Source organism: Carya illinoinensis, chromosome 2 (genome assembly GCF_018687715.1).
Source record: "Carya illinoinensis cultivar Pawnee chromosome 2, C.illinoinensisPawnee_v1, whole genome shotgun sequence".
Classification (NCBI taxonomy): domain Eukaryota; kingdom Viridiplantae; phylum Streptophyta; class Magnoliopsida; order Fagales; family Juglandaceae; genus Carya; species Carya illinoinensis.
Genome location: NC_056753.1, coordinates 12,805,564 through 12,812,551, shown reverse-complemented (window position 1 = coordinate 12,812,551; position 6,988 = coordinate 12,805,564).

Sequence of the window (6,988 nt, the reverse complement as noted above, 5' to 3'; positions counted from 1 at the left end):
AGGGTCTTTTGCTCAAAGTTTCACTTGTTGCTCTTAAGGGTTTCGGCACACACCAACTCTCTCTAGTCTCAACATTTTCTCTTCACTTTCTTGGCACTTTCTCGCCACCCAAACACTACCATTTTGTTTCTTCTAAGTCAAGAACCATGAGGAGTTCACACAATACCATTCGGCTAGGGAAGGAGCTCAAGGAGGTGAGAACCATTTCCTTCTCTTACACACACACACACACGGCCAAGAGGGAAGATTCTCATTCCCATTCGATTTCTACTCCTTCCTTCACACACACACGATTTCACTTGGGTAACTAGGGTTTTCTCTACAAGAAAGAATGAACCCTAGATGCCAATGAGTTTTGGAGGAAGGAAAAACACAAGTGGAAGGGATTAGGGTTTCTATTTTTGCTTAAAAATAGAAGGAACCCAAATTTCCTTAGCACTTTAAGTGTAGAAAAACAAGTTTTAGAAAAAGCTTAAGTTTCTGTTTTCATTGGAGGAAAAGCTAGGGTTTGAACTTTCAAGAGTTTCGGCCCCTAGGGTGAGGAAAAAGATTTCAAAAGCACTCTACACTCTCACTCACTTATATTTTCTGAACTTAGGCTTTTCGTGTATGAGTTTCTAATAAGACTATGCTATGTTTTCAAATTTTGTTACTTTAAATCGTTGGATTTTTGTAAGTATACACTCAACTTGCTCTTGGTTAATGCTTGCATATATTTGTGTAGATCCTTTTAGTGTTGTTGTTGTTTGGATAACTATTCTTGATTGCTTGTTCGAATGCTCTTACATGAACTTGGAACATGAATATGGAATGTTTAATGCAACTTGGGTTTTGATGAAAAATGATGATAAAATGTTATGCATGATTCGGTTTTGAGGGAAATGATATTGAAGTTTCAAAGTTCTTGATTATTTGGTTCTACCATTCCCTGAATGATTCAGATTGTGTATAAATGCTATGATTTCATGTCTTGTTTTGCTATATCATGAACTCTAAGTATCTTGGATGAATATTGAAGCATGTTTAAGTGATTAACTTTCATGATCTTGAAAATGCATGTTTCGGCCAAGGCTTGTTTTCATGGTTTCATGTATGCAATTTCATATCTTATGTGTTTTATGTTGACATGCCATGAATCTAATGTGTTATGCATGGTTATTTCATGCACGGCATTTCATGTGTCATATGTCAAGCCTAAGAGTGTATGTCTTAAGTCTCATGTCACATGCATTTGGGAAAAGTGATTTTCAAAGAAAAACATTTTCAAAGAACGAAAAGTAATGATTTTTAAGCGAAATTTTTTATCACAACCCGAAATGCTAGAATGGGGAAGTGTCCTAGTGGAACTCCTCGTCCACTCTGGAGTGCTTAAGAATGGAGTGATAACTCCTGAGTTGACAAAGAACAGTCGGCATGCCTCGAATGGATTCTTTTTTAAGGATGTCGGAGCGAGGTAGCACCTAACACTAGTGGGTGCCATGATTAAGGCAAGTAACTCGATGAAGTACTATCATGTTATTATGATATGAATATGTTTAGGACATATTCACCACAGTGTATGGACTGTTGGTGGTGCGGTAACTAGCAAGAACACATAGTGCATAGGGGAGCCGCAATGTGTCCACAAAAATGAGGCCATGTGCCTATATGATATGCTCTAGATCACATGATGTGAATCATGTGATATGATATGATATGATATGCTCTGGATCACATGATTAAGCAAGATAAGAATAAAGACAAAAGTATGTTTTTTTGAAAAGTCAAAGAATTCTATTACATGTCTTTGAAAAAAGTCAAGTGCATAAGTTAAGCTTTCTATCACGTCATGTGTCAAGTACATTTCCATGCATTGCATGATATACCTCATGTATGCTTATGATTAACTTTAGTATGTTGTGTGATTATTTACTGAGATTTCTTGAAATCTCACTGTTGCATTTTCACCTCTATCATTCCTTTTCCCGGAATGGTAGAAGTTGTTACGATGGTAGAAGGAAGTGAAAATGACCAAGAGGAAGACGATGGCAACCCCTCCCACGGAGAGGATTGTGCCTAAAATGACCATTAGTAGACCCGAGCTAACAAATTTTGGAGCACTTAGAGGCCATCGATGAGGATATCTCTAAGATCCTCCAATTTACTGAGGAGTTTCAACGCCTCAATAATAGGGATAAGGACCGGGACTTAGAGAACGGGTGAAGGATGAACCACTTTGAAAAGAAAAAGAAAAAAAAAAGGAGAGAAACTTTTGGTCCCGTGTTTTGGGAACTTGCTACTCTGATTACGTTTTGAGACTCTCTTAATATGAAATGATGGTATTTTGGGACAAGTGTGGGAATTATAGTTTTTTTTGTACCATGTGTTTGGCAATTGCCTATAGCATTGCTTAGATTTTCTCTTTGCCTTTTATTAATTTCCGTTGTATGATTATTGCATACTACTAGAATATCTAGGAGCATGCATATTATTTGTCATGTACGAGGGGTATGTAACCTTGTGTTGTATGTCCCGACGTCTCAGTCTCTGCCAAATCCCAAGTAGGGGCTAGGGGTGCCACAACCAACAACATCATATGATTTAAAAATGTGTCCTAAAATAAATCCAAGCATTAAACTTAAAATCACATGGCTAAAAATAAACTAAAACATGAATCTAGTTGAAATCATCAAACTTTTGACCCAACAGAGATTCTCTTGTATAAAAATTCATATTTTTGAAACTAACGCCAAAAATCTTCAAACTAATATCCTAAGATGCAGATAAAAGACTTAGCATCATCAAATAAAATTCTCAAAGCAATTGGAGTAAGATTAAACCACAAAAGATCCAAACTTTCTCAAAAGAGAAACAGTTTTTTCCTCTTCCAGTTTCTAACTTTTAGATCTAAGAAACTCTTCGATCAAAAGCTTTAATAATGCAATGAATCTTCAAAAAATGTTCATATAAACATGTTAACAAGACTCCATACAACATTTGGACCAAGATCTGTTCATTAGGGGTGAAACCCGACCTCATCGGCGCGATTTTTGGATAAAACCGATGCCGACCGACAAGGTGAGATTCGCCGGAGCAACCGACCCGTAACCGGTCAATGGGGAGGAGGAAAACCGTCCGTATCTACTCCAGCGGTTCACGGTCGGTTCTCGGTTCCTCTAGCGGCGTTGGTGCTAGGAGAGAGTAGAGAGAGAGAGTTACAGAGGAGAGAGAGAGAGGCTGTGAAACCCAGGTGAATCGGGGAAGAAGAAGAAGAAGGAAGAAGGAGATCAAAACGACACCGTTTGGTTTTAAATCCAACGGCGTCGTTCTACTTTTTTTTTTTTTTCGTTTATCATAGATAAAATGACGTCGTTTGCTTTAATACAAACGGCGTCGTTTACATGTGTTTTAATCACAACTGATAGCATCAAACGACGCCGTTCCACTGGCGTCATTTTATGTAGGTATAAATTAAAAAATATATATGTATATGTTGTCGGCCAGTTCAGCGGTTTGAGCCGGCCTCAAACCGCGACCGAACCGACGAACGTCGGTTTTGTTCATTTTCTGCCGTCCGCCGACCTGTTCCCTGGCGGTTCTGGCCGGTTCTTGACTCCGGCGGCTGGTCTGTGTCAGTCACGACCGGTTTGTCGGTTTCTTGTACACCCCTACTGTTCATTAACTTTATCAAAAACTCCAAAATACAACATAATATCTAGTTTATTACCTAGATTGACCATGGTTAAATGGTGTTTGACCAATCAAATGACCATCAAATCAAACACAAAAGGTATCCACGGGAACTAGAATCAAAGAGGAACATATTTTCATGAAGGAAGCTTAGTAAGATAATTCTTACAAGAGCTTCAAAAACTAAAGGCAATAAAGCTCATAAAACTCCCCGAGAGAGGACTCTAAGTGTTCTATTCAAGAATGGAAATGAAAAAGAGTGAAATGAGTTAAAGGATGACTTACACACCTAATACACTTTTGAAGAGTAAAGTATGGGTTTGAGTGACATCTTCATGGATGGTGATTAGGTTACAAAAAGGTTCAAATAATGAGTGGAAATGGGTTACTGCTGCTGCCATGTAGAAAGGAGGTGGTGAGGTGGATTTCCCTCTCAGACTATTTGGGGCTGTCATGGGTAGAGCTTGGTTTTTCATGAGCAGGTGGAAACTTCCTTAAGAATGTTTGCCAAGGTGGCCAAAATTCATGGGCCTTAAACAAGTGGACTTCATTTTTGGGGTTTAAGAGGGTTTGGTTAGGGTTTGAGATATCAAGCCCAAATCTAATTTTTTTTTTTTTTTACCAAACAAATTTTCAAGATTTAAAAGGTTGATTAATGATGTCATAAGATGAATTTAAGGGATTAATAGCATGTAAAAGTAATTTAATCAAATGATTAAACAAAATGCTAGAAACTGGTTCGATTTAGGGTTTGTAAATCAAATTTGGGGTTCGAGGTAACCATTTAGAGTTTCGGTTTCCTCCAAGATTTTTGGGGTTTCAACGGGATTCTAAGTATTTAGGATTTCACTAGGTTGAATCCCTCTTTGGTTTTGCACAATTAAATGGTTCGATGGAATAGGGTTTTGCTTAGATGGAATGATCTCACACCTTGATTTCCTTCACATTTCCATCTCATGGTTCCTCTTGGGGCCGAGTGTCCAATACTATTTACCAAGTGTGGTTAAGATCTTGCCAAGTATCCAAACAAAACTTCTCTAACGTAAATTGTATATTCCACATTGTGATTTTGAAAATACTGCACTTGGTACTACTATCGAGATTACTATTGACTTCGCATTTTTGGCAGAGTTTGCAAAGGTTAGGTACCAATTTAAGGTTTAGCTCTACATATCATCCATAGACTGATGGACAGATGGAACATACAATACAGACGTTGGAAGATATACTTTGGGCTTGTATGTTGGAACTAAGTGGGGATTGGGAAGGAAACCTGCCTTTGATAGAGTTTGCTTACAATAATAGTTTTTAGGCCACGAATACCTGCAAGAAGTTTGAAAGCAAGTAGCATTGATCAGAGAAAGGATGTAGGAGGCCTAGAACTGACATAAAAGTTACACTGACAATTGATGAAGAAACCTAGAAATCGTGGTAGGAGACTAGATATATGACAAGGTATCACCAATGAAGGAGTGGTCCAATTTGGTAAAAGAAGGAAGTTGAGTCCCTGGTATGTAAGACCTTATCAATCGTGAAACAAATTGGATATGTAGCTTATTGATTGGATTTGCCAACCGAAATGCAAGGAATACATTACGTGTTTCACATATCTTCTATGAAGAAGAGCTTCGGAGAAAGATGACTAGTTGTGATGGGTCGGCACACCTAGGGCACACGCCCCACTCACATGCCACTTGGCACACATGCAAGTTCATTCCTTAGGTGCAATGAACCTAGACTCAAAAGTGGGAGAAGGGAAGAGGCGCATGGGAAATGCCAAGTGCCGCATGCAGAAGTTCCCAAGAGGCCTTAGGGTTTCGGCCAAGGAGACTTCACGCCTACCTAGGGGAGACCAACCAACACTTAGCCAAGTGTCATGCATGCACTAGGAATTGGGGCTTTCTAGAAGAAGGTGATGAAGAGGAAGATGAAGGGTTTGCATGGGAAAGGGGTACACACACTCACCGAGATTCTAGAAGAATCCTTGTAGGAAGAGAGGATGAGAAACAGATGGTAAAGTAGCAAAAATACACACACATGCCACTTGCCACATGCACATGCCCAACCCTAGGATATGGTTTAGGGTTTTATGAAAAGACTTGTATGCTTTGAAGATTCATTGAACCTAGACACATAAGGAGGGTGCAAAAAAACACTTTGGGGGTTTGGTTTAGGGCATGAGCGCGCCACACATTATAGAGTCTTCTGCTCTTCTCAAGAAAAATAATGATCAGAAGGGAAATGGAAGGTTTCAACCAAGAAGAAAAGGGGCTTGACACATGGCGCCCATGCAATCATTTCTTTTGTCATGCATGCATCTTTAAACTGTCAATTTAAGTTATTTGTTAATTTGTTGAGATTTGAAATCAATTACAAATCTCACCGTGGTAGTCCCAACTATCATTCCCTCTCAAAATGGTAGACCATGTGCCTGGATCAAGAAATGTGGCAGACGATCGACTGGAGGCAATTGACTAGACAATTACCTTAGATTTTTCATATACTTAGGAAGCTTTGTCTCTAGTACTCTTATGGTTACAGATCTTTTGGACTTACGCTGTAACTTGAACATCTATTATCTTCAGTTTATGAAATATATTTTATGTTTGGGATATATTGTATCTAGTACATAGTATTGCTCAAAGAAAAAAAAATTATTCGTTGCAAATATTGTATATTTCTAAATGTATGCTAGGTGCATTGCATCTTTATCTGTCATGAACGGGGGCAGGTAATCCTGTGCTACATGTCCTAACACTTCAAAATCTATCCGATCTCAAGCAGAATCTAGGGGCGTCACAATTAACCTTTCTAAGAGAAAACTTTCAACTAGTTCAAAAAACGAAGAAGAATTTCCTGTCCCAATTCTCTACATGGGAGAAACATAGCTGCAATTAGACGATCCAGAAACTAGGTCATGAATGGAAGCTACACTGGTTCCCTTCATGAGCGCCTTGTATAAAAGAACTCGCAATGAGTAAGGTCCAGATCCCCCTCTCTAGTAGCCTCCAAAACTTGCCGCCAAACAAACTGCAGGATAGCATGATCCATCAAGCATTGGGAAGGGCCTGGGCTAGTGTCACCCCGAGGAAGTCAAGAATGCTGTGAACCGGCCGGAAAAATGGGAGATGGAGCTCGATGAGAAACATACCTATGTACAACCCAACTCGTTTGGCAACCCTTGCTGATTCATAATCCTATCAGAGGGTCTAGGCAAGGTCAACTCCACCAAGTCAGGATTCTGTAGCGGTCCCTCACAGAATCGAGATCTACCTGAGTAGTGGAGACAGGGTGCCTGCTGTAACACCTTGCCTAATTA